At 35.2% G+C, this 26,820-nt stretch overlaps 1 protein-coding gene and 1 pseudogene across 6 annotated transcripts in view; both read left to right on the top strand.

Annotated features, from left to right (window-relative positions):
• The window catches only part of MCU (mitochondrial calcium uniporter), a 235,299-nt gene that overhangs the window by 148,644 nt on the left and 59,835 nt on the right, over nt 1-26,820 (top strand). The window lies entirely within an intron of this gene.
• Nucleotides 22,222-22,337, top strand: LOC114498307 (annotated as a pseudogene).

Here is a 26,820-nt window from a genome sequence, read left to right as displayed (position 1 = left end):
CAGAAAATGTAATCAGAAACATGGCTGAGAGGCTGGAGGAAATTACATAAAGAAAATATACAATATAAACATTATAAAGAAGTTTGGGGAAAACAAAGGATAGCTAATATATGCATGGGGTCAGCAAAATTTTTCAGTGAAGAGCCAGATAGTAGTTATTATTTTAGGCTTTGTGGTCAGTGTTGTTCCTGTTATAGTCAGTCATTCGTCTTTCTCTCTTGCAGTACAGAGCAGCCAGAGACACTGTGTATGGCTGTGTTCCAGGACAACTTCATATTCAAAAACAGATGGGCTGGATTTTGTCTGATTGTAGTTTGCTCACCTCTGTGCTTGATGAAAACAACAAATGAAACTGAAAACATATTTAGGGTTATAACAGAAGAAAAATTTTCCTGAAATAATTAAAATCTTGACTCAAAATGACTACCTTGTGGCCTGGGAATATTGATATGGAAGAACTGATATTAAGGCATATCTTGGTCAAATTACTGAACTTGAAGAGTAAAGAAAAAATTCTGTGGACATCTAGGTAGTGGGTGAGGGACAGAACTTGGACTTACTTAACTCCTCAACAACAACAATAAAAACAATGTTAGAAAATAATGAAGAAATGTCTAACATGTCCTGAGGTTTACCCAGGATTTTTTAACCAGCTAAATTCTTTAAGCATAAACAACACATGGATATTATAGGAAAAATGTCTAGCATGGAGAGCTCAGCAAAAATAATACCCACAAGACTTTTTTAAAACAAATTATATCATGATGAAATATATCTCATCAAAAGATGAGTCAAATTAAAAGATTCAGGACTATGCCATGACTAAAATAGTGTGATAATAAGAAATTAAATTTATTACATTACAGAACTTATATACTTCAGTGGAAATTATACTTTCAAAGTGGATTATAAATTTATAAACCTTGATATAAAAATAACTAACAAATCAGATGGGGAAGGGGGATAAAAAATAAGTATAAATTTGCTCCTTCATCTTTTATAGCAAGGAATCAATAAATACTCCTTAAAGTTGAACATGGCTAAAAAATTATTCCAGTCTCTACATTTTTCATATTTTTTTTCTTAATTCAACTGGAATCATTTAGGAATTGATTATGTCATATGATGTAGCACTCATTAGTAAGTCTTCCATTTTACATCAGATTCTTTTCTTTCAGATACTTCAATGACAAATTTAAAATACTCTAACAATACCATGTAGGAATGTGTTGGAATGGGCAAAAAATAAGAAGAGATTTATTTGGTTATACAATAGAATTTTTAGTAGTCATTTACATAAAAGGAAATTTCCTCTGGCTTCCTACACTTCAGTAACTGAAAGGTACTCCTTTCCAGCCAGTTGGTGTGTGCTTTTAAATAGCTAATACAGCATGATTAAAACTAAAATATAGCCTGGTGAAGTTACTGAGCTTCATTATAATACATCTGGGCTATTAGGCAAATAAATATAAACAGGATGAGGAGTAGTAGCATAATGTCATTCATATAAATAGTTACATTTAACAACTTGATTAATAAAAAGTGTTATGCAGGAAACTTATTGCCAACCTTTTTGTCTATTTCTTTTCACAAATTTATAATTATTTAGTGGGGGCAGTTTCCTTCATAATCCTCCCCTGACATACACCCTAAAATAGAAAGATCCAGAAAAATAGTCCTTAGTTGGTTCTCTCCCTTCAACTTCTGTTACTTTTTTTTTTTTAATTGCTTTGGCATCAAATGTAAGACTACTCAAAGCAAATTCATATACATTACACATAAAGTAATTACAGTGACTAAGCTGTTACTTCAGAGGGTAAACTCTTCTCAGGTATGTTTGCTTCTTACCATTTTACCTGGCACCATTTACACAATAAGGTAGTAGGACCCCGTAGTCCTAGGTAATTCTGTCTCCTCACATATCCTCTCCTGGCAGAGTGTCAACACTATTTGGTTTTATTGACCTTACCAACTTTTTAATAGTAGGCTGAGGTATTCTGGTTTGCTAACAGTTTATGAGGAAACCTAACATTATTTTGGATAAGCATTTGAATCTATTCTTTAGGTATTGCTTGCAGTAGCCACTGGCCTTGGGTATTAAATTATTGTCTTTAGCATGGCAGTTATTGTGAATACTATAAATGATCATTAAGAGATGTGACACTTTCAATTGCCAAAAGACTTATGGTCTGGTCAGAAAAATGTTAAAAGTGCCAGTAAAAGCTGGAAGTGTCTTATTTTGTATTAGTAAAGTAACAGAAGGAGAGTAGGTAGAGAATTTAATGTAATGGTCACTCCGCCCACTTGAGTGACCCAGAGAGGTATGAAATTTTATTAGAAGAAAATTAACATTTATTGAGTGCCTTGCATGTACTGTTTGAACATTATTCAATCAAGTACTACCTGAACCTCTAAATGTAGATATTCTGACTTGCTTTATTCTTTTAGAATTTTGTGAAATAGAAAATAACTGTTTGAAAATATGCAAAATTGACAGTGTATAACTTCCCTCTTGGAAAAGAATTGAATAATAGGAGAATAACAGAGTAGAAAACCTAAAAGGTTTAAACAGCTAATGATTGAGCAACTGCTCTGACTATGTCAGATTTAAAAAATTGAGATTTAGAATGAAAAGTTCTTCGTGGTAATCTCGGTCAGTATCCTCTTATGTGACTTCAGGTTTTCATGTGCTTCAAGTGTAGAATGATGGAGGGGAAGAGATAGGCTAAGTGTGAGCAAATTATCATTGCTGTGTTATGGTAATAATGATATTCACAGTGTTTTATTAACTAAGAAAAGAAAACAGGAAGTACTGTTCTGAGAAGCCACCAAAGGTCCCCTTTCTCCTTGGCTTCTGTGATCATTTCCATTTTAGAACCATGAACTCCTTTAAAACACTTTGATTATTGAATTGATTGGCTTCTATTTATCATTTTGTTTAGTAGTGTTGAATCCAAAAGGGGAGAATATGATATTCTGGCCATCCTCAAAGAGCTTGTGTTGTCAAGACATATAAAGTCAGCCTTGACTCAGAGCATCGTCTTAATGATGCCATTCGATTGTGGGGGGCTCCGCCCACAGGTGCCACCCACCCACCCCCACCACCACCACGGATGAGAATAAATCTACCAACACCTGTCCTGCTTGGGTAGGAAAGGTGGCTGATCTCTCAAAGGAGAAGGGCCAGGAGTCTGTTCCTCAATGGACTTTTATTGGGTTTATTTGCATAGTAATACAGGACATGTATAGACATGTATACATATACATATATATACACACACACACATAAAGCTCAATCATTGTCAGGCAGTAATGATGAAACAATAGATCACTTTCAAAGAACTATGAGGACCTATTTTGAGTCAGGGTCAGATAGCTAAAGGGCCATAAAACTTTAGGGAAACAAACTCATTTCCTGCTTCTCCCCTTATCATTTAAATTGAGGGTATTAGCACAGCAGGTTTCACAGGATTTTATGTATTCTTTCTTTTTTTTATTTTTTTAATATATTTTATTGATTATGCTATTACAGTTGTCCCATTTTCCCCCCTTCACTCCCCTCCACCCTGTACACCCTCTCTCACCCATATCCCCGCCTTTAGTCATGTCCATGTGTCATACTTTTAAGTTCTTTAGCTTCTACATTTCCCATACTATTCTTCCCTCCCCCTATCTATTTTCAAACTACAATCTATGCTACTTATTCTCTGTACCTTTTCCTCCCTCTCTCCTCCTCCCACTCCCCTGTTGCTAGCCCTCCATGTGATCTCCATTTCTGTGGTTCTGTTCCTGTTCTAGTTGTTTGCTTAGTTTCTTTTGGTTTTGCTTTAGGTGTGGTTGTTAATAATTGTGAGTTTGCTGTCCTTCTACTGTACATGCTTTTTCTTTATCTTCTTTTCTTAGATAAGTCCCTTTAACATTTCATAAAATAAGGGCTTGGTGATGATGAACTCCTTTAACTTGACTTTATCTACCCTTCCATTCTAAATGAAAGCTTTGCTGGATAGAGCAATCTGGGATATAGGTCCTTGTTTTTCATGACTTGGAATATTTCTTTCCAGCCCCTTCTTGCCTGTAAGGTCTCTTTTGAGAAATCTGCTGACAGTCTGATGGGAACTCCTTTGTAGGTGACTATCCCCTTATCTCTTGCTGCTTCTAGGATTCTCTCCTTCATTTTTACCTTGGCTAATGTAATTATGATGTGCCTTGGTGTGTTTTTTCTTGGGTCCAACTTCTTTGAGGCTCTCTGAGCTTACTGTATTTCCTGGAAGTCTATTCCCTTTGCCAGAATGGGGAAGTTCTCCTTTATTATTTATTCAAATATGTGCTCAATCTGTTGCTTTTCCTCTTCCCCTTCTGGTACCCCTATAATTCAGATTTTGGAATGTTTAAAGATATCCTGGAGGTTCCTAAGCTTCTCCTCATTTTTTTTAATTCTTATTTCTCCATTCTTTCCTGTTTGGTTGTTTTTTTCTTCCTTCTGGTCCACTCTATTGTTTTGAGTCCCAGTTTCCTTCCCATCACTATTGGTTCTCTGTGCATCTTCCTTCATCTCTTTTATGGTAACCTGCATTTTTCATCTAATTTGCGCCCCAAATCAACCAGTTCTGTGAGCTCCCTGATCACCAGTGTTTTGAACTGTGCATCTGATAGATTGGCTATCTCTTGGTCGCTCAAAAGGATGAGTCCTGGGGCATTGATCTGTTCTGTTTGAGACATGTCTGTCTCTCTTTTTGGGGGGGAGGGGGGTCTGGTCGCTCCTGTTACGGTGAGGGGTGGAGCCTTAGGTGTTCACGGGGGGCTGGGCACCCCAGTTGCTAGATTGTGACATTGTATGTGGGGGCGGGGGCGGGAGGGAACAATGGTGGTAGCTCCTGGGACCGCAGTCCCTTCTCTGGGATCCTGGGCTGCGCACTCTGCCCTGGTCCACAATTGCCGCCTCACTGGGTCCGCCAGCTGCCGCTTGCATACTCAGGGTCCACCCGCTGCGATCTTGTGCACCCCAGATGCCTTATGGACTCCCAGTTGCCTTATGCGCCCAGTTCTCCCTATTCTCCACCCGCCAAGACCCGCGCCGGCTGCTCCTCCTCGCCCCTCCTACTGGTCTGGATGAACGGGTGTACTTCAACTTCTTGGCTGTACGACTTCCATTCAGATAAATTCTCTGTTAGTTCTGGGTGTTATTCTGCCTCTAAACTATTGCTGTTCTAATCTTGGTTGTGCGTGGAGGTATGGTGTGTCCACCTATGCCTCCATCTTGCCAGAAATCCTTATGTATTCTTTCTTAGCCCTAATTGCCCTGGGGAACCCGCCCTTTCCAGCACAGGGCTGCACCCACCTCTGCATTGTTTCAGGCTTGAGGCCAAGAGATTAGGAGATTTTTTGCAGACAGAATGAGGACTCAGGCTATGTCAAAGCCAAGGTGCAAGTGTCCATCACCCCTTTTTTCTATAGCCCCCCAACTCCTTCCCTGAGGGTCCCTTTATAACCATTCTTGTCTTAGGCCATCCCTCCCGTGAGGAGCCTTACCTACCCATCATTGGCTAACCAGTCATCTGCTTGGGGCCAAGCAGGGTGAAGTAAAGGGGGAAGAAGCAGCACCCCTGCCAGGGAGATAAGCTTTGTCTCCTTAGTGCCTTATGGTCCCAAGGTCTCAGCCTTAGCCATGAGGGGTTACAGTTTCTGAAACCAGGCAGGGCGATTCCCAACATTCGATGACATTAAATATATGGCACTGAGAGCTGTACACTGGAAATAAAAGTAATTTCTAACTTGTAGTCTTTTTAATCCTTCTTTTATAGGAATATTTATTTGGTGTATAAATAGATGCCTGTTTTGACTCTGTTGTGTCTCTATAGTGTTTTCTTTTGGGGTGCAAGGTGGAAAATGAGTTAAGATATTTTGTTGGATGCCATTTGAAAATTTGGTGAAAGAAGCCCATGGAGAATGGTGGCTGGATCCTAACTAGCATCTCTAAAAATCTATATTAGAGAGGGATTTAGACCAGTTTTCATTATTTTGACAAATTGGGGTGAGGCAGGATAGGCCTTACAATTGGCAAGTCACCCATAGTTCAACTGAATAGCTACTTTGAAGAAGTCGCTTTCACAGTCTGACATTTTGGTGAGCAGGGAGAATGGCCATAGATAAAAAGAAAGGAGGCAAGAAAATAATTTTTATTAGGCATTCGCACAAAACTCTGTCTTTTATATATTTGGAAACTGATATCCCTTTGCATTTTTATTTAACAAAAAATAGATCTTAGGGATTAACATTGTGTTTCAAATAGATGCATTAAGGGAAATACTAGTGAGACCCTCCCACTGGAGGGCAGTTGGTAGGAGTAAGCCTCTTGAATCGCAGCCAGTCTGTCACCATTAGGCCTCCACTTGGTGTTTCAAAGTGTTTTTGGCTAACGAAATGGCCCATAATGACTGTTGCAGCTCCTGTTTGACTTTTATAATAAAGAAATGTATTCTCTCCCCTCTGCTTAGGTTAGCTTTGGGATATTAAAGAACTCAGCATGTTCTAAAATTAAGAATCTGTTTTTTAGGCAAGTGTTTTAGGTAAGAATTAACACACACACACACACTATTAAGATACAAGTTGTTAATCCTTTCATTAATTGTTGCTACTACGGTTTCCCACTATTTCCTTCACCCCAATATGCTATATACTGATAGGTAGGTTTAAATACCAGCATACTAAGTAGAAGATGTCAAATTAAATATAAGAGGAAGTCAGAGAGGAAACTTTTTTCTTTCAAAGAGCTTACAATATTCTGAGTATTTAGCACTTGCGGTTTCCTAGTTAATGGTAGCCCATCAACCTTAGCCTTTTTGGATTTTTAATAAAAGCTTTCTTTATTAATTATTAATTTGAGAATTTTCAAACCTACAGAAAAGTTGAAATACTACTAAGGAAATCCAAATTACCTTTATCTAGATTCATTAATTGTTAACATTTGCCACTGTATAATTTATTTCTACTGAGCCTTTTAAGATATTATTGACACTTCATCCATTAAAAACTTCAGCATGTGTTTCCTAAGAATAAGAACATTCTTCTACATAGCTAAAATATAACTATTACACTCAAGAAATTTAACAGTGATACAATACTAGTGAATAGGAACTAATATACAGTCCATTGAAGCATGTCATAGTTAAGCAGTATAGTTGACTTGGGGAAAAATGTTCTTTCCACCCACTTAAAAATAAATACATTTTCCCCCTTGAAGATAAGTCTAAGAAGAAACTGTTTCCTATTTATTCTATGAAGTTGAGTGGACTATGTCTGTTACAGGGCAAGAAGTAATAGTTGTGCTTGAAGTGGGCATCATCCATGAGTGAGAATTTATTGAAAGATATTATCCACTTACCTTACATGTGACCCAAAGAGTATTTCACCTGTGTTGTGCATGTGTATAATATATAATTACATACCTTATGTTTTTGTTGCTATTATTTGCTAACATTTGTACAGAGTTTGTCAGTAAGAAATGAGTTATTATTTGCCATGTCTTAATAAGAACTGTTAGATTTGATTCTTAATGATTTTTTCATTCTCCTATCAGACTAGTTATACTCATGAACTTCCCAGCTTAATTGTTGGAAAGAAATAAATATTTTTGGTATCTTTTTACTTTTCATTTCATGTTTAGGTGATTATATGTCACAATTACTCAGGCTTTGCTTTAAAGAGGGGCATAACAAGAAATCACTTGATATTTTACTGGCAAATGATCAGATAGATATCTCCTTTTGGACTTCTTATTCATCCATGTGGCTAGAATTTTTTAATGGGGCAATAATAGGAAGTTTCACAGTGTTTTGGTCAATAGTCATTCCCTACTACATACTGTATGTGCTCTCTTTCTATTTTGTTTTGTGTTCACATGGTGACATGATACTATAATTCACACGTTCAGTTTTGAGACCAGGACTTGAACTTTATGCATCCAATTCTATTCCTAGATTCAGTGCCCATTCTGCCAACTGAAATTGATTTTTGCTTTACCTTTAAAGCACTGTCCATTTTTAACTTTCTAACTCCGTTACTTGTGTCTTGGAGAAGTGATGGATTCCTAGATTGCAGGAAACAGACTAGAAAGGGAACAAGATCTACGTTGAAAAACAAGAGCAAAAGTTTTATAAGGATTTTAAACCAAAACATCTGATCCCCAAAGCCTGTGTGAAATACAAAATTGATATTTTCTTAATGAAATTCTCCCCTCATGCAAAATGTAGTGAAGTAGTCAGCTAATTTTAAATTTCATCTGGTGTTTAAATGTTATGAATTATATGCAATAAGCTTTTTAAGGATTGTACATTCTTTCCAGAAAACTGGTTTAAAACGAATTAGGCTGTGTAACTCCAGAAAGTAAAAATGACTCAGACCAAACTTATCTTCTCGTCTTAATAAGATTAATACGTGTGTCTGGGTTCTTAACATGAAATTGATCTCATCAAGGGAAGCAAACATACATGCTTTTCTACTTGACTATAACTCCACAGTGTTTATGGTAGCAACATACGCTATTTGGAAAGTTTCTCACAACAGTTTCTTGAAGATTTTGATTTTGCAGTGATAGAGTAGCTCTCTAGTCAAGCAAGAAACAGTTAAGCCCGTTTTTGTCACCAAAAAAAGTCAGCTTTAACTCAGCTGGTATTAAAAGCCCCTGAAAATAATACCACATTCAACAACTGTAGAATATTTGGCTATTTTCAAATGTGCTTGGAATATTTTCCAAACTGACCATAAGCTAGTGCATAAAAAAGCCTTAATAAACATCAAAAGATTGAAATCATACAGAGAACGCTCTAAGTGCATCAAAGAAGAAATAACAACCCAAATAATAAAAGATTGAGAAGTGGACATAATTTACCAATATCAGAAACAAAAAAAATGAAATATCACTACAGATTCTGTAGTTATTAAAAAAGTAAGAGGGTATCTGAACAGCTTTATGCCAATAAATTTTAAAATTCACATGAAATTGAGAAATTCCTAGAATAACATGACTTAACAAAAACAAAGCAAAACTAAAAAAGAGAAATAATCCAATTTAAAAATGGGTTTAAAAAGGATCTGAATAGACAGTTCTTCAAATAAAGTATAACTGGCTAATAAGCACACGAAAAGATACTTAACATCATTGGTCATCAGAGAAATGGAAATCCAAGCCACAGTGAAATACCACTTCACACCACTAATAGTTGTGTAACTCTTCGTGTATATGAAAAAGCATTGAATTGTATACTATAATAGGTGAATTATATGGTATGTGAGTTACATCTCAGGAGTAGTGTTACTTTTTTTAAAAAGCATGACCCCACTCATAAAACAATGTAATTCATACTAGAAGAAATAGAAAACATAATCAGTCCCCTATCTAGAAAGGAAATTTAATTATAATTTAAGCCTCCCCATATAGAAAACTCCAGGCCAACATATGGCTTCACTAACAAATTTTTAAGTCTTTAAGGAAGAAACAATAGCTATTAAAAAAAAACTTTTTTTCAGAGAATATAAAAAGTAGAAATACTTTATAACTTATTTTTGTGGCCAAAGAGAACACTGTAAGAAAGGGAACGGATAGGCCACTTTCTTCATAGAGATAGGTATATCAAAAATAAAGATAGGTATAAACAAAACAAATGAGCATGAGCAACCAAAAAATTCTCTTAGCAACCTAGTAATAGACAGAACTCCCTTAATCTGATATAGGGGTACCTAGAAAAAAATTGTAATAAATTTGTATTTAATAGGAAATATTGGAAGTTTTTTCTTGAGATCATGAGATAAGATATGGCTTCCACCATTATTCACCATTGGACTTGAAGTCCTAATCAGTGCAATAGGGAAGGAAAAAAAGTCTTAGTAATAGGAAGGAGGATATAAACTGGTATTTGCCAGTGATGTGATCATTTATGTCAAAATCCAAAAGTATCTACAGATAAAATATGTATAAAATTAACACATGAGTATCACAAAATTACTGGATGAAGTCAGTATACAAAAATCAGTTGTATGTATGATATGATCAGTTTGTAAACATTCATCAAGCCACAATACTTAACAATATTCTTTTTGATGCATCTTATACTTCGATACAAAGTCTTTAAAAAATTAGTTGTATCTCCATATGCCAAAAATTGTAAGAGAAGATGCAGTTTGAAAAATGATACTCTTTATATAATATAAAAAACATAAAAGTATCAAGTAATCTAATTAAAGATGTGCCAAACCTCCGCAGGGAGAAATCACAAAGAAGACCCAAGTGAATGAAGGAATATTCATGTTTAGGGATTGGAAAACTCAACATTGTTTGGTTGTCAGCTTTCCCCATATTGATCTATATATTCCATATAATCCCAGTAAAGACCCCAGGAAAATTTTTTTGTGGGAATTAACAAACTGCTCTTAAAATGTATAAAGAAATGCAAAAGACTTAGACAAACCAAGACAATCTTGAAGAAAAAACAAACTTGGAGGATTTACATTACCAGCTATTAAGACTTAATAATGCTCTAGTATTATCTAGTACTTAGTATTTGGAGGTTGCAGAACTGGTATAGGGCAGACAAATAGACAAATGAAACAAAGTACAGAAACAGATCCAACATACTTGTTTTATGACAAATGCTTCATCTCAATTCAGTGGCAAAAGAATGGTCTTTTAAATGCATGGTGCTGGGTCAATATGGAAAAAAACTAAATTTAATCTTGGCCTCATCTCACATCAGACAAAAAATTCTAGGTAAAATATAGATATAAATGTGAAAGGTAGAACAATAAAGCTTGTTAAGGAAAACATAGGAGAATAGCTATATGACTTTGAAGTAGGAAAAGATTTCTTAGATAGGATACAAAAAGTACTAACCATGAAGGAAAAGATTTCTAATTGGACAACATTAAAAAGTTTTGTTTATCAAGATATCATTAAGAGACAAACAGCAAGCTACAGAGTCCGAAAGACATTACAATGCATATATCTGACAAAGGACTCATATCCTAACTGTTTTGAGAAATTTTATGAGAAAAACAACTAACAAATAAGTGAGCAAGAGATTTGAATGACTACTCACAGAGATTATCTAAATGGTCAATAAACGAAAAAAAATCAAACTCATTAACCATCAAGGAATAAAACAAATAGGATATAACATGAACACTTACCGGAATACCCAAAATTTAATAAAACTGGCCGTATCAGGTAGTCACAAGAATGTGGAGCATCTGGACCTCTTAAACACTAGTAGATATGTAAGTTGGTACCTGCCACTTTGAAAAACTGACAATACCTGCTAAAGTTGATCATATGTGTATATTATGACCCAGCAGTTCTACTCCTAGCTATGTATTCAAAGGATGTATATATATATAAGTTTACCTAAAGAAAGAGTGTTCACTGCAACACTATTAGCCAAATCTGGAAATAGCCCAAGTTTTCATTTTGTAATATTCATACAAATGATTAATATAATAGATACATATATATGCAACAATAAAAAAGAACTGCTATACTCAACAATATGGATGAATTTAATAGATAAAATGTTAACAATAAAAGCCAAACAAATTAATAAATGTCATACAGTTAAGTCCAGGCCTTTATCAGAAAACAAAATCTTCAACTTTCTTCCTTCCAGCTCCCATGAAAAGCCTAACCGGAGAAATGGTGTTTATTGAAGACTGTTTAGTGGGTTACAGTCCTATTTTTCTTTCTTGTTAATAACTTGGAACTTAATGCAGTAGTTATGAAGGTTTTGATGGCCCACATACCCTTTTCCCCAAATCTTTGTCTTCTAGTATTTTTATTTTCCTTTGTCATGTTTTTTACATTTTAATTTTAGAATTTAAAAAATTTACCAGTATTTTTTGATATGTGTATGTTGTAGTTGCCCCCAAATTCTTTGTAGAACAGACTAAGGATAAATAAAACAATTTTTAAAATTGGGCTCTCTGCACACTTAGAAAACAAAGAGGATGGTAGTGATGGTGGTAATAAGGATCTCTGTCTACATATAGGTAGATAAGGATCTGCCAGTCTGTCTGACTGTGTCAAATTGTGACCAGAATGGTTTGCTAAGAGATTGGTCCCTATGTGATCCCTGAACAGATGTAGAGATCGGCTGGAGTCAAGCAGAATGGGTTGAGGACTATTCTGGATTGAGTGTTTGCAGTTTAGAATTACACATATACAAAAATTACCTTAACTCTCTTATTTCATCGTATCCTTTGTACTGCACTAACACCTTTAATGACTGTTATTCTTTTATATCAATTTTAAGTAATGTGTCCATTATCTGAGGTTACACCTTGGAACAGCCTTATTACGGATTATTAAAAATCAAGCAAGTTAAACTCCTTTTGCTAAAGGTAGATAAAAGGAGGAAAATATGTCAAAGTCTGTATATTTGTATGAGGCTAGAGTGTTGAAGACAAATAAGACTTATGAATGTTTTTAAATCATTAACTGAAGGTGGATTTGTTGTTCTTATGGTATTCCTGTTGGATAGTCTGTAGGACTGAAGGACCGAAAAAACATTATCAGTAAGCTAGTGAATGATTCTATTATATTCTGGATTGAGACTTACAATTAAGCAGGACAGTTATGTTAGAAATGTAGACAACATGATCATTTTGTTTTTAATTGGGTAAAATAACTTACAATAAATGGAAAAGGAATTCTGAAGCAAAACTACTCTCTTTTTATGGTTTAGTCTTCTCGTGGTAACAGTCTATTACACTTACACAACACATGGGAGGTTGGAGAGTGATTTTTATAGCAGCTGTTGTGTCCCTCTCGTTACAGGAGAATAAAAAGGGCCTGTAGTTATTTATATTTGTGAGTTGTAACTACATTCTTTTTTATTATTAGCTTAAGCTAGAGCAGCTCTGAAACTCACACAAGGAGTACTTTTGGTTTGAAATTTTTTACTTCATTAATATAAGGAAGATGTGAGATGGCTTCTCATCACTACTTCTTTCCCCCCTTTTATCCTTAGCTAAGAAAAAGAATAAGCAAGTCTGTAACTAAAAGGCAAAATAAAGAAACAACATGGGAGTGTATACTGAAATCTACCATCATGATTTTTTCCTTCTATCCTAGTCTTTCTTTTACATTTTGGAGGTTACAGAAAAATAAATCTATTCTATTTTACTCTTAAAAAAGGAAAAGGATAGAACAGGGCATTTGGGGGTCAGTTTATATCTATGTATCATCTATATGTATAGCAAGAATTATGTTATTTTTCTCTCTCAATGTTTATTTGGAAAAAATTTTAAACCTACAGAAAAATTGCAGAAAGAGTACAATGCACAGTCTTACATCGTTTATCTAGATTCATCAGTTATTGACACTTTGCCATATATGCTTTATTTTTCTCTACACACACGTGTGTGTATATATATAATTATTATTATTCTTTGTTTCCTGATCCATTTGACAGCGTCAAACATCATAATCATTCTCTAAATTTTTCAGCCATGTTTTTCTTAAGAACATTAACAATCTCCTGCTCTGTACAAAATACAGAATCTGATCTTAATTTTTCCTGAATTCTGTCTATTACCTGTGTTTTATAATCATTCAAGAACAAAGGAAGCAGTGCAGGGAGTTATTAATAGTAGCCACCCACTCCCTAAGTTATTCACCACTATGCATCTGCCAGAAACCAAGTGTGAACATGAAAGATAGAGGTTGATTTTCAAACTTACATAAATGTAAAATAATTGATGGACAAGACCTCTATACCATTAAAAGTATACCCAATTTCTTGAATAGCTACACACTTAACTCATTTCTCTTAATGCTTAATAGGGTTTATTTCATAAATTTATAGACTTTCAGAATTGGAAGGGCCTTACAGTATATGTTGTATATGACCTGTTTATTTTTCACATGAGGAGAATTAAGAGTCAAGGTCACATTATGAGAGATGAGACTAGAATCTAGTTTTTCAAACTCTCAATGCAATATCCTTCCTGTTATGTCATGTTGTCTCCTCATGAGCCCTACATACTTATACTAGTGTCTTGATAAATGAGAAAGGTAAAATATCTGAGACTACTACACTTAACTAATGTATCCCCTTGAATCTCATTTGAAATTCAAGGTGAACTATAGCAGAGCTTCTTAAACTTTAATGTGCATGCAAATTTACGACTGTTCTTGCTGAAGTGTAAATTTTGATTCACTAAGTGTGAGGTCAAGACTGAGAGTCTGCATTTCTAATATGTTCATCTGAAACTGGTGTTGCAGATCCATTGACAACATTTTACATAGCAGTTATCTGAACAAGCACAGAAATCATATAGTCCCCAGGCACCACCAGCAAAGAAGAAAAAACTACAAAATATTTTAGTTACATAAAGTTACTCATCATCAAAGCCAAAATAAAATATTTCTAAAAGTTCTTATTTTCCTAACTTTTATGCTACTTCAAAGAGGGAGTTTTAGCCCAATACGTTAATTTATAGATGCAACTACCTATTTTCCTAATATTGTTATATCAACAAATACTGAGATTCTACAGACTTTAATGGTACTATGGAAGGAAATATGAATTCAAGTGATAAAAAGAACCATAGCCGAATTGAACTGTCAGTCAAAAAGAACAACCAATGATGTTCCATTTTTACTCTCCATAAAAACATCTTTCATCACCCTGCTTTGTGTGGTTCAGTGGATTGAGTGCCAGCTTGCGATCCAAAGGGTCGCTGGTTCAATTCCAAGTCAGGGCACAGGCCTGGGTTGTGGGCCAGGTCCCTGGTCGAAGGTGCATGAGAGGCAACCACACATTGATGTTTCTCTCTTTCTCTCTTTCTCCCTCCCTTCCTCTCTGTCTAAAAATAAATAAAAATTTTTTAAAAGATTTCAAACTAACTACATTCATTCATTTGATAACTACTTGAGAGTTCACATTCCCATTGTAGTCTACATTCTGATTTCATTTCCTCATCTTTATCTAAGTGTATATACTACTTTAAATTGTGCAAATGATTGTTGAAAGGTACAAAGCTAGGTTTTATGAGACAATCCCTTAAAGTAAGGGTTTTGCATTTGGGTGTTTTTTGTTTGAGAATAATAATTAGAAGTACATTTAATAGCCACCTCAATGCAACATGGAATACATTTATACCTACATTAGCTAAAAATAAAAAAGGATTTAATTCATGTAAGAAAATATGTGCTTTGAATATTTTCCAAAATGCTTATAGAAATAATAAGTACTTCCTTATTTCTCAGAATAATTTAGCAATAAAATAACAATTTGCATGGGAGGGGAACTGGACACAAAGCAAGTTGTAAAACTTGTCAAAGTTATTGAGATATAAGGAAAAAGACAAAGAAGACAACTCAAGTAAATATTAAGATTCTACTTTCTCATAGTATATGGTGAGGGGAAGGTACCAATATATAAAGAAATGAAGTCAGTCTTCAGGGTGATCATGACTCTGAAGTGGAAGCAGGCGTCTACACAGGTAATTAGAATACAGTGTGACTATGAAAAGAGGTACAGGGGAAATCGAGAGCAGCTCATGAAGATTGTGAAGGAGACTTAATATATTTAAAAATGATTTTAAAAACTATAGTTAAGAGTTTCTGTAAAATAGAGGGGTAGATAGATAACATGTTAATGTAGAATCTAGGCAAAGGGTATAAAGAGCATTCACTGTAAAATTCTTTGAATTTTGATGTATGTTTGGAAAGTTTCATAACAAAATATTAGATAAAATAATAGTTGTAATAAAAACAAGTAGGATGATGTAAAGAGGCCACATTTTTTCACTTTTCCTGTTAATAGTAGGTTCTTAAGAAGTAGAAGGAAAGGAACAAAATAGAAAATAACTTTCCAATTCACTGCAGGGAGGGTGGGTTGTCATTTAAGGAAGGCAGAAATTCCTTGCTCTGTTATCATTAACATATGTTTCATGAGAGCCAAGGAAGTAAAAGTATATCCATTAAGGAAAATGTAGCATCCATCAGGGTATAAACATTCCAAATGCAGTGTATAATTGCCTCAGATAACTAGGGGTCTAGATTACACAGTGAAGTTTTAGTAGATTTTGTTGTTTCTATGTCTTTTTTTCATGCTGTTGAGTATCCTTATAATCATGAATCTAAACTCTGTTCTGTTAAATTGCTTGCCTCCCTTTCATTTAGTTCTTATTCTGGAGGATTGCCTTGTTCTTTCAGTTGGGGCCTATTTCTTTATCTTCACATTCGACTGCCTTTTTTGTTTGTTTCTATGTATTAAGTAGATCTGCAAAGACTCTGGTGCAGTCCTATGTCAGATGTTGCCTGTGACTGGCCCTGGGCAACCTATTTGGACCTATCAGCAATCCACAATTGGGTTGTAACAATCACTGTAACAATACTGTAACAATACAGCCATCCCTCACTTGTAGCTGTCTCTGCTGGACCTAGTTATGTTCAGAAAGAACCAGGCTATGCATCCAAAGACAGCTTTTACCAGCGCCAGGGCCAGGGGAGGGTCAGCTAAAGTCCCAGAGCTACCAGACATCCACCTTAGCTGTTAGACTTAATGACTGATACAACCTCAAGCTGTACTCAGTAGCCCAGCTTAAGCTCCACAGGGTGAGGCAGAGTAATTCCTGCAGGCAGGACTATTGCTTCCTCTCAGGCTGATGTCACTTGGAGAGGAGTGCTCTGCCTGAGAAAGATGGCTTCTGCAGTATGGAGAATGACTAGCACAGGGATCCTAGGGGCTGTTTGTTCAGTTCTCTCCCCAGAGCCATGTGCCCCAGACTCTCCTTATGTGTCTCTAGTCTGCTCTGCCCTGCCACTGCCTGAGCTCAGGGTAAGTGGCTGCTAATGGAATTTTGTGCATTGGCCCTTTTGTGCAGTGGCCCTTTAACAGGCTCTCTGTGACTCTAGCTGTCTCTCCTTGGTGGACAGAAACCCCACATTTTTTCACAGCTGGATGTTATCTGGGTTCCTTTCTCAACTCTGGTGCTATAGGCTGGGGATGCCAGCTTGGGGTTTAGACCCCACACTTCTCAGGTGAAACACTCCAGCTGCTGAAATATCCCTCTGGAACTTCAGCTGCCACCTTTGGAGTCCAGCCAGTCCTCTCATGCCTCCTCACTCCCTACCAGTCTCATTGTGGTGAAGTGCTTTCTTCTGTGCGTCCATGCTAGTTAGTAGCCAAGGCTTCTCTCCAGCTAGTGTTCAGTTGGTTATTCAATACAACTTCTCTACAAATTTAGTTGTAATTCCACATTGGTCCTGGGAGGACATTTTTGCAGCTTCCACTTACTCCTCCACCATCTTGGATCTCCTGAATACCACCTTTCATTTTTGGTAGATTTTGGACTCTGGTTCCTGTACAGTATAAACCATAGGTTTTAAATTTGGGGGTAATAACAAAATCTAAAATAAAAATATTACTTATACCAATTTATCTTAACTTTATAAGTAGTGATATACTAGAAATAACACCTTTTCAATCTTAGAATTTAGTTATTGATTTCAAAGCCTAATGTAAGAGAATTTGCTTAAATGAGCATTTCTTGATACTGTTAAATGGGTATTTGTATATATTAGGATAAAAATGATATTTTATCAACTCATATGTTGAATGATATATATAACTAGTTACAGTTGAAGTTTGAGTGTTCTGGTTATTTTAGTCTATTGCTAGATCAGCAGTGGTGAAGAATCTTATGTCTAAGATCTTGCCTTCCATGGTTTTATATACATGTCTTACTTGATCCTCAGAGCATGTGAGTTTGGTGAACAAGTATTAATTTTTGAATAACTTTATATGTAATCTGGGAGCTCAATTTGATTTCCTGATTAGAAAACTGATGTTGAAAGATGCAACAAAAAGTCCTTCACACTGCTTTGTTTTATAGATGTGAAATTCTCTTAGATATCAAAGATAAATAAATTGAATCATGACTTTTATTATTAAGTAACAGTACAGTCATCTCTCACTATATCACGGTTCACTTACTGCAGCTTCACTGTAAGTATAAGTGAACTGTGATATAGCGAGGGAGAACTGTATACTTCACTGGTGAGTACCCACATAGCATTTTATATGTTGTTCAAATTAAGTAGGTTTAAGAGTGTAGAAAGTGTTTAAGAGCTAATGAAGTGTTTATAAGAGTGTGGGAAAGGTTAATAAGAGTGGGGAAGGTTTATAGGAGTATAGGAAGGGTTTATAAAGCCTTAAAATATATATAAATAATAAAATAAATAAAATGCTGCTACTTAGCAGATTTTCACTTATCGCGGGGGTCTCTGGAACGTAACTCCCACAATAGGTGAGGGATCACTGTATATTCTAGTGGGGGAAATGTTGCCCATGTTCTAATGTAGTAACAATTTTTAGTAATATATTCAAGGAGAAAATGATTTTCTAATATTAAGCTGTAATATATTACTTAACTCACAAAATGTAACTGCCACCTTCACTTAAACTGTATCAGAAACTTTGTTTCCTTGGTGAATTACTGAAAGAAGGATAAAATATGTCTTGTATCTAGTTCGATTTGTTAAATGTTTATGGTACTATCTGAAGAGATTCTCTTTAAAACATCAGGTTGACCTTTAACATCAGAAGGATAATAATGTATATTGTATAATATCTCTTTGTTTAGGAATAGTTGTGGCTTTTGAAATGCATTATACTTATTACGTTCTTTGTAATAAGAGTCAGTCTCTTAAGTAAATTAAAGATTTGTTTTGAGTTTACGTTTCCTAATATCTTACATTTGGTAGAATGTTAGTCATGCAAATGTCATCTTTTTATTGTCGCTTATCCTTATATATCATCAGCCTTGTGAAATAGTCAATTATGTTATCTCATTGCTGTTGTTTTCAACTTAATAGATGGGGAAACTGAGACTTAGGGTTGAAATTAAAGATTGTAAGTTAGAACTGGGCTCAAGTCTTCTACCTGTGGTGTGTTTTTTCCTCTATCAGGTCTTTTTTTTTAAAGATTTTATTTATTTATTTTTAGGGAGGGAAGGGAGGGAGATAGAGAGAGAGAGAGAAACATCAATGTGCGGTTGCTGGGGGTCATGACCTGCAACCCAAGAATGTATCCTGGCTGGGAATCGAACCTGGGACACTTTGGTTCCCAGCGCGCGCTCAATCCACTGAGCTATGCCAGCCAGGGCTCCTCTATCAGGTCTTGAGAGTTTGAAGCCACAGTGTATATTGGTAGAGTCGAAGTAGTGAAAAATTATTTCTAATTTGATGTTTCAATAATTTTGTTGTATCTAGGACATGGACAAAACAGGTGTCATTTTGTAGAAACTGGTATACATATGTCTTGCTTTAGACCCACTGAAGTAGTTGTACATTGTTAATCCTAGTATGCTTAAAACACTGGATTCTAGAGATAGGTTTGGCAAAGTTGTTGAAGTAGGGTAGTCTTCTCTTTATAAAGAAGCTTTTGGAACATACATTGATAGGGTTTATTCTCATATAAGCATTTCATATTATACTAAAGGAAATGTAACAGAGGGATATAATTTAACATATCTAAACTTGTGGTATAGTGGGGCTATTTTTAACAAGGTTTTAGCCATAGACAAACATATAAATATAGTTATTTCACCTAAAGTTGTTTGATATAGTTAATATTTGTTGATATAGTGTGACACAATTAATAAAATATTTGTTTGCTATGACATTAGGTCCAAAATTTTCATAAATAGGGAAACTGGGTTAATAAGGAACTACCTTTTTCTTTCTTTTTTTTCTTCTATTTTTTCCTGCTCTAGTCTAACGTCTAACCACCTTCAAATATTTGGGGGGCATTGACAAGTTATTTAAACTTGACAGCCTTCCAAAGTTGCTGGCAGGAATGTATTGCTGAGTTTGCTTTTCTGAACAATGAAAGGTGAGTGTAGGAGAAGTTGTATAATTTATAATAATGGTAAAGAATTTTGAAGTAAGCTTTGACTTGAATTTAATAATTTGCTCTGAGGGCATTAAATGTCTTTTTATAATACTAAAAAATTTGATTTATTAATTTGGATCTTAATACTTGTACAAATAAAATTACAGTGTTTTGTAATATAACTCTAACTTGATAACACTAGCATTTTTCTTCTCTTGGAGTCAAGATGAAAGGGAAATGTTTGTAATACCAGGAGAGATGTTATACTTTCACTTAACTGAAAACCTTTGTTTTTTGCAGAAGCTCTAAAGTTACTTAGCAAAGATGTGGACTGTCTCATACCAAAAGTATAAGCTTGTATTTCCTTTTCAAGGGTCTGTGTTAGTACCAAATTGCCTTGTTCCTTTGGCATTGATATTGCCTAGAGATTTACTCTTTGATGATTTCTGCACACTCTGTATTTTTACTTTCTTAACTGTAATTTTGTTCTCTGTCTATGAAGTTTAAATATTTGAATAATACAAGCCGTTTGTCTGAATGGTTTTGTTTTTAACTTCTTGACATATTTTTAAAGTTTTCATCATCAGTCAAGTATTAAAAGCTTCATATTTTGCTGTGATTTATTAAGAACATACAATTTACATTTGCCCTCCACCACTAAAAAATTTAAATTAAATAAAATATAATTTTGCATAATAAAGATTCAGCACAAAGAGGAATAGCCCATTAATAATTTTTATAATGATTGCATGTTAAAATACCAATATTTTAGATAACTGAGTTAAGTAAAATACGTTATAAAAACTAAAAAAACCATACAATTTAAACAATGAAATATATTCAATCTAGGATAGCTGTGGAATAATTTAGAATAATGTTTCTTTGGCCTTGAGAACTTATATTCCTCTTTTTGTCTTTGATTTGCTTTATTTGTTGTTGTTGCTGCTGATGCCATATTTCAAGGAATATTGCACTTTTCATTCAATTCTTTTCATTTCATTTCATTTTTAAACATATTTCATTTTTGTTTCTATTGACCTTATTAAACTCTAGGCTTAGAAGGTTCAAATAAAGAAAAGGACCTATATGTGTGCATTTGTGAACACTTAATAAGTAATATTTTATAATTACCAGTATCATTACAGAAGTAAGTGACTGGGAAGGACTTTGGGCAAGGGAGTACCTGAAAACTACAGAGGCTAGATTCTACAGCAAGGGTCATCAAACATTTTCTTAAAGAGCCAGATGATAAATATTTTAGGCTTTGTGGGTCATACTGTCTCTGCTGAAGCTACTCAGCTCTCCTGCAACTAACTACACAATTACTCAATTCTGTTGTTGTAGTGTGAAAGTAGATGAGTGAAGTATAGATGGTAAGTAAACAAATGGACTTGGTTATGTTCCAAGTAAAATTTTACTTACAAAAACTGGTGGCTGATCTGCCAACCTATGTTCTATAGCATCCTAACAAATAATATTCATAAGCAACCATGTAGTTATGTAATGCTCTGCCCCCAAAAAACATCTTTTATTATTGTTGAGAATAATTTTTAAAATCATGGAGGACTGATGACTTCCTGTTTTTAAATGGCCTAGTAGATGGGTACTGAAATATTTTCTGGTAAAGCGATATGATGGTTGGAATTTCCTTTAAGATACTCTGTGGGGGAAAACTGAGTAGATAAAGATTAATGAAGTTTGACAAAATGTTGATATAGAAGCAGGTGAAAGAAATTCATCACATTGTGCTCTCTGTTTCCGTGTATGCTTTAAAATGTCCATGTTAAAAAGTTCCTACTTAAAGAAATAATGGCTCCATAAAGGACCCTTCTCTTGAAAGCACCTTACTATAACAAGGAGAGTAAGAAACAGAAATACAAGCCTGATTTTCAGCACAACCACAGAGACCTCTGCAATCCTAAAGCACCATATATGAAGAAAGGCTGCCAGATCCAGAGAAGGTCAAATGTGTGCAAGAAGACCCTGAGGGATGACACCTGTGGTTACCAATCCCAGCAAAGCCAAGAGAGCTCAGTTCTCCAGAAGAAGTGGCTGGCTGGCCTCCGACTTCGCCAAAGCAGCATTTACCACTAACACTTTACTCACGGCATCTTTGAGGAAAGATTAATGTAGGAATTTTGTACCAATTCAAAAAATCACTCAATATAAAGGCAAATACAAACATTTTTAACATGCCAAGCTTCAGGTAATTTAGTTCTTAGGAGTCCTACTTGAAGTGAACTCAACCAAGAAAAGAAAGGAGGAACTACAGTTAAAGTATTGGTAGTAAGCATAGAGTCCATTGATTCATAAAGCTAAGATTAAAACAAACACATGGGTTTGGGTTTATGGTCTCTCATAGTGCCCCATGTCACAACAGACTGCGGCCTTCAACCACTGCCTGGCCCCTGCCCTTTGGCTACAGGCACTGAAGCAGGTTACACAGTGTGAGGGGAAAAAACTAAAACAAATGTGAAGATTAGGTTTCACAGAGCTGAATATGAATGTTTAAAACCTTAACAATGTAGTAATAATATAACTAACAAAATTGGAAAAATGAAGAAGGCTATCAAAAGATACCATTTAAAATCAATGAACCTAACAAAAGAGGTATGGAGGTGGGGGTGTACGTAGGCAGGTAGATGATTGGTTGGTAGGTAGGTAGGCAGGTGGAAAGATAGATATATAGATAGAAACGCTAAGAGAAATATTATAATAAACTAAATTTGATGGTAAAGGAGAAGGAAAAGCATAACTATGTTAAGTTCATTATTGCCTGTAATAGAAATAGTGTATGTTATACACTATTACAAGTATACATAGTGTATAGCATACATTATGCTATACACTTCTATTGTGTGTACGAGCATACACTATTTCTATTACGAGCAATAATGAATACACACACACACACACAGTGATTTTATACACACACACACACACACACACACATTTATATAGAGAGAAACCAATTGATGGGATTGCCATATATAGAATTGAATGGCCAGAGTAGGACAGTGTAGGAAAATGAAATTTGAGTAAAGATTTGAAGGAAGTAAGGGAGCCAAATAGTTATCTGGAGAAACAGTAATCTAAGCAGAGGCAATAGTCATTGTAAAGGTCCTGAAGCAAGAGATGGCTGGTGCACGCAAGAAACAGGAAAGAGTCTAGAGAGGCTAAAGCAGAGTGATTGAGAGGAAGGGTGGTAGGAAATGAAGTCAAAGAGATAATATTGGATCTTAAAAGCAGCTAAAAGAACTTAGACTTATACTCTGAAATAACTACTATACCAACACAAAAAAAATGTATCTCCCATATTATCAGAAGAATTACATGTATAACTAAAACAAAGCAAGCACTTCCCATTTCATAAACTGTTTTGAAGAAAATAAAGCAGCAATAAAAACAGAAAGAATAAAGTTTTGTAGCATAAAATTTGATAACTCAATAGAGATTAAATATATATGTCCAGAAAGTATCCATCCATGTGCTATGAAAAATAGAGACATTTCTTGAAGAAGATACAAAATACAAGAAACATTGCACACAGGACAGTGATACTTCAGTCCCCTTAAAGTAGCCACTTTGGGACCTCACACAGTTCTCCCCATCACCATCACCTGCCTGGTTATATTTTCCTGAATCTCAACAACTGTCTGAAATCTCTTCCCTTTCAAAGGTAATTTTAGTTTTGGGAAAAGCCAGAAGTTTCAGGGTGCCATATATGGGCCATAGGGGGCCTGAGTCACCTGAATGATATGTTTTGCCAAATTCTGCACGAGAGGTGATACATGAGCTGGTGTGTTGTTGTGATGAGCTGCCAATCACCACTTGCTCATAGCTGCAGCCTTCTGTATCGTCCAAATAGTTTCTGCAGAGGAATATTCAAGCTTAACATAAAATTTGATGCAGATATGTTGCTCTACTCAATCATTTTGAATGCAATAGCTACACAGTACACATACTCACTCATCAGCATCTGCTGCCCCTACTGACTGAATAAATAAAATACAATGAGGTCATCCTTGTTCATGCATGCACACTCCAGTCCACTCTCCTTGGCTGCCAGGTTACATCCGTGTAACATAAACAATTCTTGTTATATTAACAATGGCTGGACATTTTCTGGACAGGCCTCAGTATGTTGTATTAATAAATATAAATAGGCTGAACTTACCTAATAGAAAATCCCAATTAGATCACAAAGAAAACTATTCAGAGTCATTCCTAAAAACAAAGAAACTCAAGCCCTGGCTGGCGTAGCTCAGTGGATAGAGCGCGGGCTGCTAACCAAAGTGTCGCAGGTTCGATTCCCAGCCAGGGCACATGCCTGGGTTGCAGGCCATAACCCCCAGCAACCGCACATTGATGTTTCTCTCTCTCTCTCTCTCTCTCTCTCTCTCTCTCTTTCTCCCTCCCTTCCCTCTCTAAAAAAATAAATAAATAAAATCTTAAAAAAAAAACTCAAGAAGAGTAAAAAAATTAAAAGACAGGTAAAGACATAACTTGCACATGCAACCAAAAAATGTATGATCTTAATATTGGACAAGACAATTTAAAAAAACATTGCATTAGACAGACAGAGAGAGAAAGAAAGAGAGCAAGCATTAGGAGAAAGGACATACAAAATCTGTATGAAGAAAACTTTAATATGTCTCTCAGGGGCACAAAGACTTAAATGGAAAGAAGGCTTTTCAGTAAAACCACTCAAAATCATAAGGATTTCAGTTTTCCTTATGTTGGTATGGGAAAAAGTTAGCATAGAGTTAATATGATCTCAACTTAAAACAAAAAATGAACATTTATTGAGCATTTAATTGTATGCCAGCGCTGTTCTAAATGCCTTATACACTATGTATTATTTATTTTGTCTTCACAGCAAAGTTATGTGGTAAGAGCTAGTATTACTCTTTGTCCATTTTTCAGTGAAGGAATTGAGGCATAAAGGGGTTAATGAACTTGCCCAAGGTTGTAGTTAGAGTAAGTTACTAAATCATAATAGGAACTCTAATATAAAAATACCATTAACAAAGTGAAATAACAGGGAAAATTTTGTAACATTTTGTTGACAAAGGGCTAATTTTCTTAATATTTAAAGAACTTTTACAAAATAATACTCAAAGACCAAAAATGAAATTGAAAAAAATTGGCAAAGCATATAAATACTTAGTTCATAGGAAAGCAAATATAAGCAATGCTTTGACAGACAAAAATGTGCGTAAATCCTCAGTGGTAATACAAAAACTGCAAATTACAACTATGGTGAAATACTGTTCACCCATGACATTCAAAATAAATTTGATAATACATTATTTAGGAAGGTGTTGGGAACCAGATACTCATTAAATGAACAAGAGTATAATTTGTAGGTATGTAAATGCCTATAACCTCCATGAAAAACAATTTGTTAATAGCTTTCAAAATGTAAAGTATACATAACTTTAACTGGCATTTTCTCTTGAAGTATTTTGTCCTCAAATATCTGTACCCATAGGCAAGGATATTTACTCTAGTACCATGTATTTTAATAATCAAAGATTGTCAGTAGGCATTTGTAAAGATATAACATATAACTCTATTCAGTCACTAAAAACCAGTAAGATAAGTAAAAAACAAACAGACGAGTGATGGGACCTCAGCATGCTGCTATATATGTTTTTTAAAGCCTCCCCCAACACATACATAAATGCACAAACTGTGCGTGTGCAACACTGCCTTTGATTAGATTCCGAGTTAACCTTTGGAGAGAAGAAAGAGTAGCTGGGCCACAGGGATAGGAGGAAAACCAATATTAAGTGTAAAAGAGGTAATTTTTTACTTCATTTTTCTACTTTTGAATTTTATATCATGTACTTGTCCTATTTATTCAAAAGATATAAAGTAAACATTTTAAATAAAATCATATTGCCAAGAAATACCTAAATATCCTAGCACATAGCAGACAAGACTGAGGCCCTGAGCAGTTTATATAGAGCAGGAGTGGCAGACTCATTTTCACCAGGGGCCACATCAGCCTCGCCACTGCCTTCAAAGGGCCAGGTGTAACTTCAACTCCTTAACAGTTAAGGAGTAATTATATTTGTACAGTCCTAAAATTATTTTGGCCCGTTGAGTGCAACCACAAGGCTGATGTGGCCCCAGGTGAAAATGAGTATCCCTGGTATGGATGATAAGCAGCATTGAGGCCTGGATGCTAATTCAGGCAGAATCCTGATTCTGATAAGTGACTCTTAGTAAGTTATTTTGCTTCTTTGGGTCTCAGTTTTCTCATGTGTAGAATAAGGTGTTGGACTCATCTCCCTATGTCTTCCAGCATTAGTTTTCAAACCAATTCATAGAGCCCAAGTATTCTTTCAATCCTTTTAGGGGTCTCAAGCAAAGGATTGGGATCGTAGGGTTTACTAGCACACCAGTCTTAAACTAGAGCATCCTTGGACCTCTGAGTAAGATTGAGTTTAACTGGGTGTTTTGAAACTTGTTTAAAAAAGGTTTTGAAAGTCACAGTCCACAGTAAAGTCACCGTACATAGGAGTGGACAAAACTAGGTTTACAGTGGTGAGTACACAAAGCAGAGTTTATTGTTGTATTATTATTTATTATTGTATTATTTATTTGTATTACAACTGTAAACCTACTTTTGCCCATCCCCATATATTAACTTAAAGATAATGCCACTGTCAAAACACATTACTGTGTCGTGATCAACTGTGAAGTAATCTCAAGTAATTTTAAATGATAATTTACATTTTTAAATAAATGCCAGTTCACATTTTTGTGTGCTTTGTGTTGGAAGCAGTGGGGGTTAATGATATTCACACGAAGGACGTAAAGTCTGTTACGTGCCACAGCTGTGTCAAGGCATGTGTTGTTGCAGAGTCCTGAGTGACCTTTCTTTGGGCTGATGGAGTGGAATGTAATATTTGACTCTGAG

The sequence above is a fragment of the Phyllostomus discolor genome, chromosome 5, assembly GCF_004126475.2.
Source record: "Phyllostomus discolor isolate MPI-MPIP mPhyDis1 chromosome 5, mPhyDis1.pri.v3, whole genome shotgun sequence".
NCBI classification, from domain to species: domain Eukaryota; kingdom Metazoa; phylum Chordata; class Mammalia; order Chiroptera; family Phyllostomidae; genus Phyllostomus; species Phyllostomus discolor.
This window is presented reverse-complemented; position numbering and strand designations above follow the sequence as displayed.